We start from the raw sequence: 13,319 nt of genomic DNA, 5'->3' as shown, positions 1-13,319 counted from the left end.
TTTAAGGCATGATGACACTTTGATCGAAGACTATGCACTCGAGAGTGTGAAATAATTTACCTATTTGGGTATCAAAATAGCATCCAAATTTTGATTCTGCAGCGGTAGTAGTCATTGCCATATCTGACAGTTCCCTTCAGGTTGCTCATAGACAGGAATGATAAACTGAAACCCCCAACATAATTATTTCAAAAGAAAAATAAAAATTGAGGATACATTTCTTACATCCATTGTCTTTGTTGTAGGTCATTACAACTTAGAAGGTAATTACAGTTAGTTCGACTTGGTACTGTGATCAGGGAAATATATTCCAACCTACTACAGATTGAGCGGCTTTGGCAGTGGTTCTTGCGATGTTGAGTAGTAGGAGACTACACAACACCTTCCCTGCTCTTGTTCGCCACTCTCTAACTGAAGGGCTGAGACGACTGGTAGAACTAGAGAACTTCATTTCGCCGAATGTCAAAAAGCTAAAGAATTTTATTTTGAGTAGTTACGAAATTGTTTTAGGGAACAGGGGTAAAAAGTTTCACAAAGCGCCAGCAGCTTAAGTGCTACCCATCTTAGCCCGAAGTTACCTATCCCAGTAGGGGTAACCATCAGATTAAGAGACTAATAAAAATTGGATTATCAAAAGTTAAATATCATTTTTATATATTTTATATCTATCTAATGCCCCTTTGTTGCTACACTTTACTTCAACTTGAATTCAATATCATATTGATGCGCCGATGTCGTTTGGCCTGATACACTTCATCAGCACTTGGCTCTCTTCGGAGAGATGTGTGAACATTACTGCTTGTGGACAATCCAAAGACGGATCTACTGTAAGCGCCTTCCTGTTGCTTCTGTGGTATTCTACTTCGTAGTGTGCTGGGTAAAAACTGATTGTTTTGCTCAAATTCCACAAAAGATTCTTGAAAATTTGGCTGCAATGTCAAACGTTGTTGGCCTGTCGCAGTCTTCAGAGCTTCATGTTCAGAAATTAAGCCAATTTTAAAGAGATTATTAACACTTGGCCAATTGGCCACGGAATGGGCGCGTGCTGTCAGCATGACTGCAATGAGTAGCGTGATGATGAATTGTGAACTGAGCTGCAGTGCACACAACATTTTCCAATCTACTGGTGAATCGATTTTCGTTTGCAGCGTTTTTTATGCCTTCGTCAGTTCACTTCGCTTTATTTTATTTTGCATGGCATTACAAGTAGTTCGTGTCTTGGTTTTCTTTTTGCACACAATTTTTGGTAAGCTTACGGTTTTTGCATTCGCCAATGATTGACAGTTTTGGGATTTGGATGTTGCAAGTCATGTCGAAAATTTGTTTACAATTTTTTATATCTTTAAATTAAAACTCAATTCTAATTTAATTTTCAATGAAGTCTGTGACAATTGTGTTTTGGCAATGCAATCAAAATGTCATGATTTAAAATGAAATGCCGTTAAATTTAATTCAATGTAAGTGCTTGTATGCAACATAGATGATACAAAAAAAATTTACTAAATTTATTAAATGAGTTTGGGTGCATGGCAGACTTCAGAGCAATGCAGTTAAGCTGCCTAAAATGTGAATATATATATACTTATGTGGTATGGAATTTTGATTTCAAATTAATTTGAATTTGAAATTCTTTGAGGGGGGCCTCTTATCAGTGGCTTCAAAAAAAGGTGTTTCTTCACAATTTTTCTTCAAGGCGAAAAAAGCGACACACCGGAATAATCTTTTGCATTTATTTGAAGGCTTGATTGAAGAGTAATAAACAATTTTTTAACATAAATAAAAAAATAAAATGGCGGACATATGAGGGATCTCGCACAGCTTCTCGTTGCGCGTTAGTAAAACGGCGTGTGAGATTGCGGTCGTAGTTTTCTCCTGAAACACAAAAGAAAAATATTGTCTTATTCAGAAAGCTTTGCCGCATATAATAGACTACTCTTGTATAAAAATATGAGAAAATGAACACACAATTAATTATTGACAAAAAGTGATTTTTTTCAATTTTTTTCAAAAAAGGTGATAAATAGCATTAAAAAACGGCTTTTTTTGTATTTTGTTAGTTAATTAGTTGCGAATTTTAATTATAGTTTTCTTAAAGATTTCAGAAGGTAGACAGTATACTCACACGAGGGACGGTACACAGGCCTGTTACTCCGAAATCACTTTGAATTCCAGTATAGAATTTTGAGGGCATATTCTCCTATAATATATCTATCGATTGCAGTGAAAAAAAATGTTGGAAAAACGTGATGATAATAAAGATAATAGTTTTAGCCAGCCGATTAATGAGAGTGTGAAGGTAATTAAAAAAAAAACGAGAACATTTTCAAAACTTAATGAAATTATGCATTCTACCGGGCAAATCAATTTTTTTTGTCTAACAAAAGTTTTCTATGCTCATGAAATTACAGATTTTATATTGTAATTTTATATAATCAATTTTAAATTTTTTCATATTTTAATTATTATTTTTTAATTTTAAAGCTTTGAAGAACTAATTTCTCCAAAAATTGTTTTAAATAAATTGTCGTAAATAAAAAAAACGAAAATTCAAATTGATTGGGCAATTTTTATTATTTTTGTGTGAAACTATTAATGACACTTATTTTTTAAAGATAATCCCACATGTTGGTTCAAATGTTGGCCGCAACTGCGCCGTAATTCGGCCATTCGTAAACACCAATTTTGAATGACTCACTTAAGTACCTCGGTCGGCATCTCGCGAATAACTTTAGTGATGTTGGCTTCCAATACCTCAATTGAAGGTGGTTTATCCGCAAAGTATTTAGACTTTACTTACCCCCACAAACAAAAGTCCAAAGGTGTGATATCCCACGATCTTAGTGGCCAATCCACTGGTCCGAGACGAGAGATGATTTCTCCAGCACATAAGCCACACTAAGCAGTTGTTTTCAATGGTTCTTGAATGGCTTCGCATTGTTCTTCGGCCCAAATACCGCACTTTTTCTTATTGACGTAGCCATTAGGCCAAAAATGGGCCTTATCACCATACACCATCAGTTGACTTGGCCGTGCGATGAAGGCTCTTCACAGAACGTCGATTTTCGTAACATTATTGTACGATTTGTAAACGTTGTCGAGGCGTAAGTCTTTTCATGATGAAATGTCAATTAATACTAAAAACAATTACGTATTTAGTTTGACAGTAGTCACGTGTGGTTAGGCAAAAACACCTATTGAAAAAGTACCTCCAATCTGATCACCCTTTACTTATACTCACTCTATGATATTAATGCGGATACCAAATGAAAGTGGAAATATGCAACTTTTAAAAAAAATTTTGTTTACTTTTCGCTAGAGAAAATATAGATTTTTTATAGTATGCTCTTTGGCTCATTATTCCTTCCAGGAACCATGGAAATAGTTATAATAATAATATCCTCCATTACTACTTTATACTTTATTTCATATTTCTCTCAGCTCCGTTTCAAATGGATTTTCCGACTTTATGATTTACCTGGAAAGACGTTAAATACGCAGCAACCAAAAAGGCACCAGGTTACGATCTAATAACTAGTAAGGTTTTAAAAGAACTGCCCATATGTGGATACAAATTCCTCAATATTATATTTAACGCGATGATCAGACAAGAGTATTTCCCAACTCAGTGGAAAGTTGCTGAAATCATCCTTTTACAAAAGCCAGGGAAGGCTCTGAGCGCGGTCTCCAACTACAGGTCAATAAGTCTATTGGCTGTTGTCTCTAAACTTTTTGAAAAACTGCTTTTAAAAAGGATAAATACAATAACTGCGCAAAAGAGTCTCATTCGAGCCCGCCAATTTGGTTTTCGCAAGTATCACTCCACCATAGAGCAAGTTAATTGTATGTATGATTCACTTGGCAAGCACTTGAAAAGAAGCAATACTGTATAGCGGCATTTTGAAATATAACGCAAGCCATCGATAAAGTCTGGCATGAAGGCCTCCTATACAAGCTTAGGCAGGGTTGACCGCACAACTGTTATATGCCCATAAAATCATACTTGGAAAATATGCATTTTCTTGTTAAAGTAAATAACGAAACCACTAACCGTCTTGTACACTTTGTTCTCGGCAGACCTGCCACCATCAAAGAACACATATACAGCCACGTATGCAGATGATACTGTCGTCATGATCAGGAGTACCCTTGCCTCAATTACTTTTGATTATCTACGAGAAAAGCTTAATAGTGTTAGCAACTGGATGAAAAAATGATGCTTAAAAGCTAAAGAAAGCAAATCGAAAGCAATCACACTTCGAACGGCTCATTTCCTGCCGTATCTTTTAAAAGCGTTCCAATACCTCAAACAGCCGATACCAAATATTTAGGTACTCTATTAGACTGGCGTCTTACTTGGCGATTGCATATACATATATATATATATATAAACAGAATCTACTGTACTTTTAAAGCGAAAGCAGCTTGGACTGAAACTACGATCACTACACTGGTTAATCGGCTACAATTCAACACAGAGCACTAGACAATAAGGTGCTTATCTGCGAATTCATTCAGAGTTCAAATACGGATTCCGCATGTATGCCAATGCGCCATGGTTCGTACGGAACGAGATATTGAGCCATAACCTAAAAGTTAAGTCAATTTTTGAAGAAATAAAAATTCTTTGCCAGAGTTATAACAACCGACTTTCCACTCACCCGAATAACCGAGCAAATAATCTTTCTAAGATAAACTACTCTCCAAGGTTCGAAAAATGTCAGCCTAACGATTTAATGCAAAGATTTAAAACGTAAAATACGTAAATGTAAAAGTTGTAAAATTTTATAATATAAAGGGTGGTTAAATTTCAAGGGCCGATGTTGAATGTGAACCACACCACGACACAGTTGGACTTCTTTCTTTGGGGTTATTTGAAAGAAAAGGTGTACGTCGATAAGCCAGCAACAATTCAAGAGCTAAAGGATGAGATAATTCGACACATTAACGGCATAGAACGTCAATTATGCCTCAGAGTCATCGAAAATTTGGAGCACCGGATGGAGCTGTGTCGCCGAGGCCACGACGGCCCTTTGGTCGATATTTTGTTTCATACGTAATTGAATAATAAAGAGACATGACAATAATTTCCTAAAAAAATTGTATCTTATTCAAAATCAACACCGGTTCTTGAAACTTAACCACCTTATATGTGCTATATGGTGTTTATTATCAAGTAACGAATTCTACTGGGAGTTCCTACTCCAAGTTGTTCTCCTTTAAATTGTAGGTAAAAATAATACTTATTGTTATTGTTATGACAGATTGTATGAAATAAATGGAGATCTAAAAACAAAAGCAAACATTTCATCGATGAAAACCTCAACAATTTTTTTCACGGTTTTATAAAACATCAAGAAAAAAAGAAAGTTGGTTTAATTTAATTTCCATTTCATTCATACATTCATTGTTAGCTGATTGACTGAGCTTTTCCTCCCAATTCATGGTGTTCAGCTTGATCCTGATTTACAAGTGAAGATGGTTTCAGTTTTCAGAGGTTTTTGAAGTCAACGACCGGTAAATGGTTTTTATGGGAAGGAAGGATAAACAAAGGCTCGATAAGCAAATATTTATTGTATATTTCTTTTGAATACCAAAAATCATATAAAGGGTTCTTCAAAAGTGACATCTAGATGACAGTAGTGAATAATTCATAGACGATACTTTTTTATGTCATCTTCGACTTTTGTTACGCAGGCAGATATACAATTTTACATGATAGAAATCCGCAATAAAATTATTGAAGCTTATTATGAAAATTGTCGGTCTTTAAGAATAATAAATCGCAAAAAACCTCCTTTTTTTGTGGAAATAAATAATTGCGAAAATGAGTCGACAATTTAAAGGTTGATGAAGAAATGTAAAGAATAACCAGTTTCAGTCAAGGATAGAAAAACATCAAAGGTGTTTTTTCTTCAATTTTTATGCTTCAGATGTGCCGCTTTTAGAATAGTCTTCGAACGAAGCATTCGCTGGCTTCAACATTTTCCATTTCTTTAATTTTTGCTGTTGGAAGGTCGGAATTCGATGCAATCCTAAGGATTTTGCGGGTGTCCGTCAGTAGCAAAGCCATCACTGTGCTGTTCTTACCATAGGGGCACCTTGTTTCACACAACATTTGGACTTCGACCAATATTTTTGGCCATTTGGTAATTCAAAAGCCCCTCTGAGGTCTAGATATTGATTTGTTTTTTTTTGCGATCTGTTAAACCTTTCTGCTCTCCCATTTTATTGAAATTAAGAAGTTTTCGACCAAGCATAATGAGTATTTAAAAAAACGATGCCTTTCCACAGGTTTAATGCGCACATACTGGTTATGTAGGCATACAAGTAAAAGTATCTAAAAATTAATAAAAAGAAAACAAACTCACGATGGGAGAAAATATTAAGGTAGCGCATATCGTGTTATTTTGTTCTCAGTGAATTTGACAATATAAGCTGATTTTAATGACGTCAGCAGATTTTAATTTTCATGACGGGTATTTCCAGAGATGCACTTAAAATTGTCTAAAAATTAAAAAAATAAAAGCGTACAAGTTTTAGTTCCTTCTTCCTGACATTTTTCGAGCGCCTTTTAATTAAAATATGATGCTTATAATTATATAAAATACATGCAAATTTTTTTAAATTTAGTTCAATAGTTCACGCAGCTCTATTTTTTCTTGTTTTTTATTATCTTGTTCCATTGTTGCCGATTGTCACTATTTTTTGCTGTTGTTGATTATTTGTGCGTGACATTTCATTGATTTATCGATTTTTTCGTTCTTCCTCTTCTTCTTCGAAAAGTCAAGCCTTTCTCTCGCAACTGCAGTATTGCTTAGTTTTGGATGTAACAAAAAACTAAAATGCCCATTTAAAGAAAAGAAAATACCAAATTTTTATTGATATACTTAAAGGACTTTGCATGCGTGACAACTTTTCCGTACTGTGTGCGTTTTTTAAAATAAATTTATATGGAAAAAGCCCAGTTTTTATGTTCCTTGTACTTATGTTAATAGAATTTCTTTTAAGAAAGGTCGAGAAACACGTTTTTACTTTATTTAAGGTTATGTAACAAGGTTAAAGTTAGGTAGTTAAAGGTGGTCAAGGTTTCTTCAGTATTATCTGCTATTTTTTGTTCGTTTATTTTTGCTATGAATGCACTTCAATGGGTTTAATTTGTATTCAGATTCAAAAAGATTTTTAAAATTTATAAAATGGTTTTAAATGTTAAAAAGAGTTGATATCCAAAAATCCAATATTCTTGCATAACATCAAAAGGAGCAAAAATGATATTTGCACTTTGAAAACATCAAAGTTTAAGTGTGAGTGTCTTTGTTTAGCGTTTTTTTAATTATTGATACATTTTATTTAAGTTACAATTATGGTAACTTTAAATTAGAAAGAAAGAAAGTAACAAATGAACACCAAAAACAACAAAGAAACACAAACGACAAAATCGAATCCACCCTTACCATTAAAAACTGCTGGTGGTTACCAAATGACACGCAACACTAACTCACACCACCTTTCTAGTCTGACTACCTTCTTTTACTACTTTTAAGCCTTTTATTATAAACAATAATCTATGCATCGTTTTTGTTCCCTTTTTTCCTGCATCAAAGATATAAAATATTTTAATAACTTCTAAGTTAAAACAAAATTAATTTCAATACTAAGGAAAAGTTACTCGAATCAGATAATATATGCACTTGAGAGCTCGTCTGGAGACATTGTACGACACATCATTGCTATACTAATACTATTGTTTATTGTAGTACTTAATATTATTAGTTGAAAATAAATAAACAAATATAAAAAAAAGGCACTACATTTATTGCGAAGAGCAAAGATCTGGCAACACTGCACTACTACACTCTCTAATGGGTTACGAAGGAATAACAGTCAAGCTCAATTTTAGCAAATTTTTTTTGTTGGCACAAAATTATGTGGTAATAATCTGGCGTCCTTTCCACTAGTGCCATATTCATAGCAGAGCGCGGTTCCAGAAAGAGTTCCCCAAATTTGTCTTATGTGCATGCCACTACTCTAATCCTGTAACTTCACATAGCGCTGCCATTAGAGCTGCCCAATTTGAAATCACTAATTTGATAAAAGAAGGCCAATATTATTTTTATTATTTTTAACTTTTGTTTTGGCATTACCCAAGGCGAAGCAGGTCGGGCATTGGTTAGTTAAATAATAGAGGTAAGAGTGGACTAGACATATTTTATTAGAAGTTCACATTTTAAAGTTTATTTTTTACATAAAAAGCTTTTATTTTAGAAAGCGTTGCTTTGTGGCTTTGTCTTTTCTATGCTAACTAATGAATAAAACAATAAGCTTCTCTATAGCGGCAAAATCGAAAGCTAAGCTTAGTCGGCAAAGCTAAGCTGAATTAATTACCACTCAACAATTTAGTAAGAGAAGCTTTTGAAGAAGCTTGCAAATGTCGCACAGGTCACATATCACAAAGGTACTGCACCTCTTCTCAGCAAGCAAATACTGCCAAACTTGGCAACTTAGCTTTTAAAAGCAACTGAATTAATACGAAAGTGCAGCTGCGAAAATTGTATTTTCTGAAATTGCAAAACTCATCACTTTACAGACAATGATTTGCCAAATATGGCATGTTTTCATATTATTTTTGTTTTCTTTTTACTCAGCAAGCATCAAATTTACAAAATATTACAAATCCAATGTGAAAATAATGGTAACAAAATAACAAAGCAACCGAAAGCATTGCCGCACTGGTGAGGTGTATAATTTAATTTTTAATTCATTATAGCTGACTTTTGTTGTCGTCTCATTTCAGTCGCAGTCTTCTGTCATCTACCAAACACGCAGCTTGGTGCTTTGTCAGCTGTCAGAGGTAATAAAACCAAACCGAAGCGATCGCCTTCGCTACTTAGGCTCTCGCTGTACGTCGACGGTAATTGTCGTTCTGCGCCAGTGCAGCCGCGCCAAATACAAATTTACGATTCACTTTGTGTGTATGTAGCTGACAATTGAATTTTCATTAAATTTTATACTTGAATTTATTTTTAGTTGCATTATGAAGATTGTTGTTGTTCGCTTACACTCGTATTTTCGTTTTGTTGCTGGTTACGATGGAACTATGAAAACTTCAACTTAATTAAAGCGAAAATTGCTGGCGTTCAATTTGACGACAAGCAACCGAAACCCAACAGCAATAATCAGCAGTGGTGTGGCTCGTTGCATGCCCCCGCACCTACCATTCAAGGCTCGAGTGTTGCGCCTATTGCTACTGCTTACATATTTGCCTTCCTTTTTACCCTACTATGCATTTAGGCTGCTGCCTAACCTTTGGCCCCCATTCGCTCAGTGGGCGGTTGTGATAGAACCATTTTGAATTCGTAATGATAGGGAAGTCAGCCAAGTATGGCAGGTTGTGGCTTGCGCAACTAAACTGCAACGTAGATCTGAAGGCTTATTGGGCACGCGCGGCTGCCGCTAGATGGCCAAGTAGTTGGCTACTGCATAATTAGACTCAAATGTAATGAATGAAATGAAATGCATTTTTGTAATAAATTTCAAAAATCGATTATTTTGAGGGGTCATTAGGTGTTGAATTGGGTATTGATTAAGTTGAGATAAAACTGCAGGAAATTGAAAAAAATATTTACAGTTTCAAATATAATTTTTGTTTTCCTTTTTTCGAAAGAAATGCTGGAAATGGTTTGTGTACAATAAAATTGCAGAAAATCAGCTTCAATTTCTCAACCATGTGACTATTATCTGGCTACCGAGAGGAGGAAAAAAGGGGTGGGTGTGTAAAATCAAATATGTAGCTATTTTTTCTTTCAATATATTCTTTTTTATTATTACAGGATGTCCGGTGTAATAATCGAGAATCAAATTATGAAATAATCACTAATGATAAGACTTCATTTCAAAAACTACCACAAAGAAGAACTGTGCGGATTTTGTTTTTAAAAAGTAATTTCCTAACTTTTCTAACTTTTGAAATCTGGCCTCCTTACTCCGTGTCACACGCTGGAGAAGTGCTGGCGGAATGCTACTGATCTCGTGAGCGATATTTTTATGGTGCTGAGCTGATCGCTGGGTTTGTTTCATAGACTTTACTTTTGAGGTACTTCAACAGAAAAAAGTTGGATGACCAAGATATACCGCAAAAATGGCTTTTAAGTTTATTAGGGAAGAAATCACGCAATATTGGCTTGGTCTCTTTGGTCGTGTGCAACATGGCGCCACCTTGCTGAAACCATGTGTATGTACTGAACAAAATATATTCTGTCATAAAAATAAATACATATTTTGCTCGTATACTTCTTTTAATTGTTTCACCTCCTATTTTAGCTCCGAGAAAGCAGGTAAGCTAGGGAGATGGTTCTGAGATGATTCCACCTCATCCTCCATACAACTGAGGCAAAAAAGACTCGTAATGCCGAGTCTCACATCATACATATCTCGAGCTCAATGTCTTATAAGGGCACCCAAGAAATTCGAGAGCTGACATTTTGTTAACCTCAGAAAATCCTCGAATGCCTCTGAGTCACACGTGGCCAGAAGTATTTCGCGATCTTACAGCTTTGTGTACTTGTCCAGCACTTGCTAAGTTGATGCTAAGCCCACCTCAACAGAAGCAGACCGCAGGCAGTCAACGGGATGCCAGTACTCTCACTTCACAGGTAAACAACCTCACAGGCCTGATGTCTAGTCAGCCCATTTGTCTCGCAGTTTCCTGCAATGCCGCTATGAACAGTTTCGAGTGTACCATCATTCAGTCCGATACCCTGATTGCCGCTTGGCTGTCGGAGTAGATATTAATCTCCGTGACAGTTGCTACGCAAGTTTGCATCCAATCAGCAGCTTTTTTACTTGCCGCTACCTCTGCTTGGAATACACTGCAGTGGTTCGGTAACTTGAACTTGAGTCTGATGGGGGGCTCCTCCAAGTATACTCCTCTGTCAACTTTTCAATCTAACTTCGAATCACCCCAAAAAAAACTTTATAAAAGTGATTTCTGAGAACATTTTTCGAACACTTACGAACATACGAGGCTCCTTCAAAAAGTTGTCCGCCTTCAAAAAATGGTATTCCAAAAAAATCAAATCTTCCAAATCTGAAATCAAAAAGACAAAAAGTTCTTCTTCAGTTCGAATGTCGATACCATGCGAAATTCGATATTTAAAAAAAAATTGACAAAATGGCGAAATTCAAAGATAAAAACCCGTTTTATGACGCTTTTTGTTGACTTTAAAGGCTCGAAAAAAATACAAAAAAAATTGTTTCCAAATGATCGCCGTTCATATTTTTTGAAGGCTGACAACTTTTTGAACGAACCTCGTGCGGCCAAACCAAATTTTTTGTTTTTTAATAATGTATTAGAAAATAAAATACTTAAAACAAAAATAAAAAAATCTTTTGTTTGTTTCCGTTGTACACGTCTTCAAAGACACACCCAAAAACACCATTTTAAATGAGGCTAGCGTCCTAACTTAATTAAGGGGTAACACCACTCTACACGCGTAAAATAAACACGATTTTTAAAGAATTTTTTTGTGTAGAAAGAAAAGGAAAACAATCACTCTGATTTGGGAAGTTATTACTTATATACTAAAATACAAAACTACAAAGTTTGATCGAAAAATTTTACAAAATGGCGGCATTGGAGACATTTTTGTAATGTGGTTTCTCTTGAAGGAGCTCCGCGGCACGCAGCACAGAGGGTGCAAATTTTAATCTGGAACAAGGAAATTTTTTTTTCTTAATCTAGATAAGAATAGCTAGAGAAACACGTAGGTGATTTAAAAAATATTTATTTTTGTGGAATTAGCAAGCATTTGAAGGAAAATACTCTATTTTGGACTAAAAAAACGGCACTTAAATAATTATAACAATCGTTTAAATTAATCTATCGAAAATCCCCTACGCTCTTCTCTTAAGAAGGTTATTATACAGACGTAGTGAAAAACCTGATTAAAAATATTTAAAATTGTTTGAGTTATGCTGCGTGCCAATTTCAGAAAACGTGTTTTGAGAAAAACGCGTTTAAAGTTTGGAAATTTGAAGAAATCGTTAGGTAGCAGTCACTAACGCTTGGTTAAAAGCTTAAAATATTTATGAAATAAACTTCGGTAACGTATAAAACTTTTTGTTCTGTATTTTAAAAGGTTCAAAGAATTTTTTAAGCTTATAAAAAAAAATCAATCTTTTGAAATTTCTACAGTGGTGTTACCCCTTAAGCCAAAGGTAGTGTGACTGAATGCAGTTAAGAGTATCTTCCTTAACTGAGCTAAACTCAAAATGAAAATTACTAACCTAGTAGGAATTATTGACAGCTAAAACTTCATTCAATACCGATTGGTGCTGCCGCACGCATTATCGGTACATATCTTTCCACAACCCGTATTCCATGGTTCCTTCCTTGCTTCCCAATTCCTTTGTAGGATCAGCGGATTGCGATTAAAATCAAATTTTCTATGTTCCAACCGTATTTCGTTTGAGTTTGCGACATGGCATTCATCGAACATCTACTTAAACAGCATATTAAATGCTCTTCTCAATACTTGTACAGCCTTTCTATATGAGGCATCCATTAGCAAGTTCGTTTCTTAAGTCTTTTATATGTAATGCGCAAGTTTGTGCTCTCAGATACAATAAATAAAATAATTAGATTATATTTAAATCAATAAATCTGTATAATTATGTTTTTTTTTACGCTCACTAATTCGCAAACCTTGATATCTTCAGGCTTACAAGTCATGTAGATTTTAACAAGTATGGATTTTGAATGCTCGAAAGCTAGTACAACAGCAATTCAAAAAGGCGAGATAGTGTACAAGAATTACATAAAATTTCCGTCCATTTTTACACAACATATATTTCAGTGCTTAAATAAACAAACTCATGTATGTTTTTGTACTCGTAGGCAATTAAGACACATTCATTTTTCATTCATTGCGCGCATATGAAGAGGTTAAAATATTTATGGGCAGAGCTTCGCTGGTACTCACGTATTAAGTGACTAGTTAGCATGCAGTACCCAGTAAGAGATAATTCTTCTTTTAAACATTAGTATGTATGATGAGCATTCATATGTAATCTTGAAAATTGTTTACATGCCGCAATGAGTAAATATTAGAACACCAATTGCATATGAAGTTAATACGAGTGTTTAACTAGTAAAGTTTCAGGGTCAACGCAATGAGAATTGTGGTCAGTCAAGATTAATTACGTTTTTACGACTATGTAGTAACTCTCATCAGACTTTTATTAATAACGATGAGGCTTTGTAAATTATTTTTTGCAATTTTTGCAGCTATCTGAACTTTTTCTACTTTGCTTGGTAGAGACTC

Source organism: Anastrepha ludens, chromosome 3, assembly GCF_028408465.1.
Source record: "Anastrepha ludens isolate Willacy chromosome 3, idAnaLude1.1, whole genome shotgun sequence".
Lineage (NCBI taxonomy): Eukaryota > Metazoa > Arthropoda > Insecta > Diptera > Tephritidae > Anastrepha > Anastrepha ludens.
Note: the sequence above shows the minus strand (reverse complement) of the source record.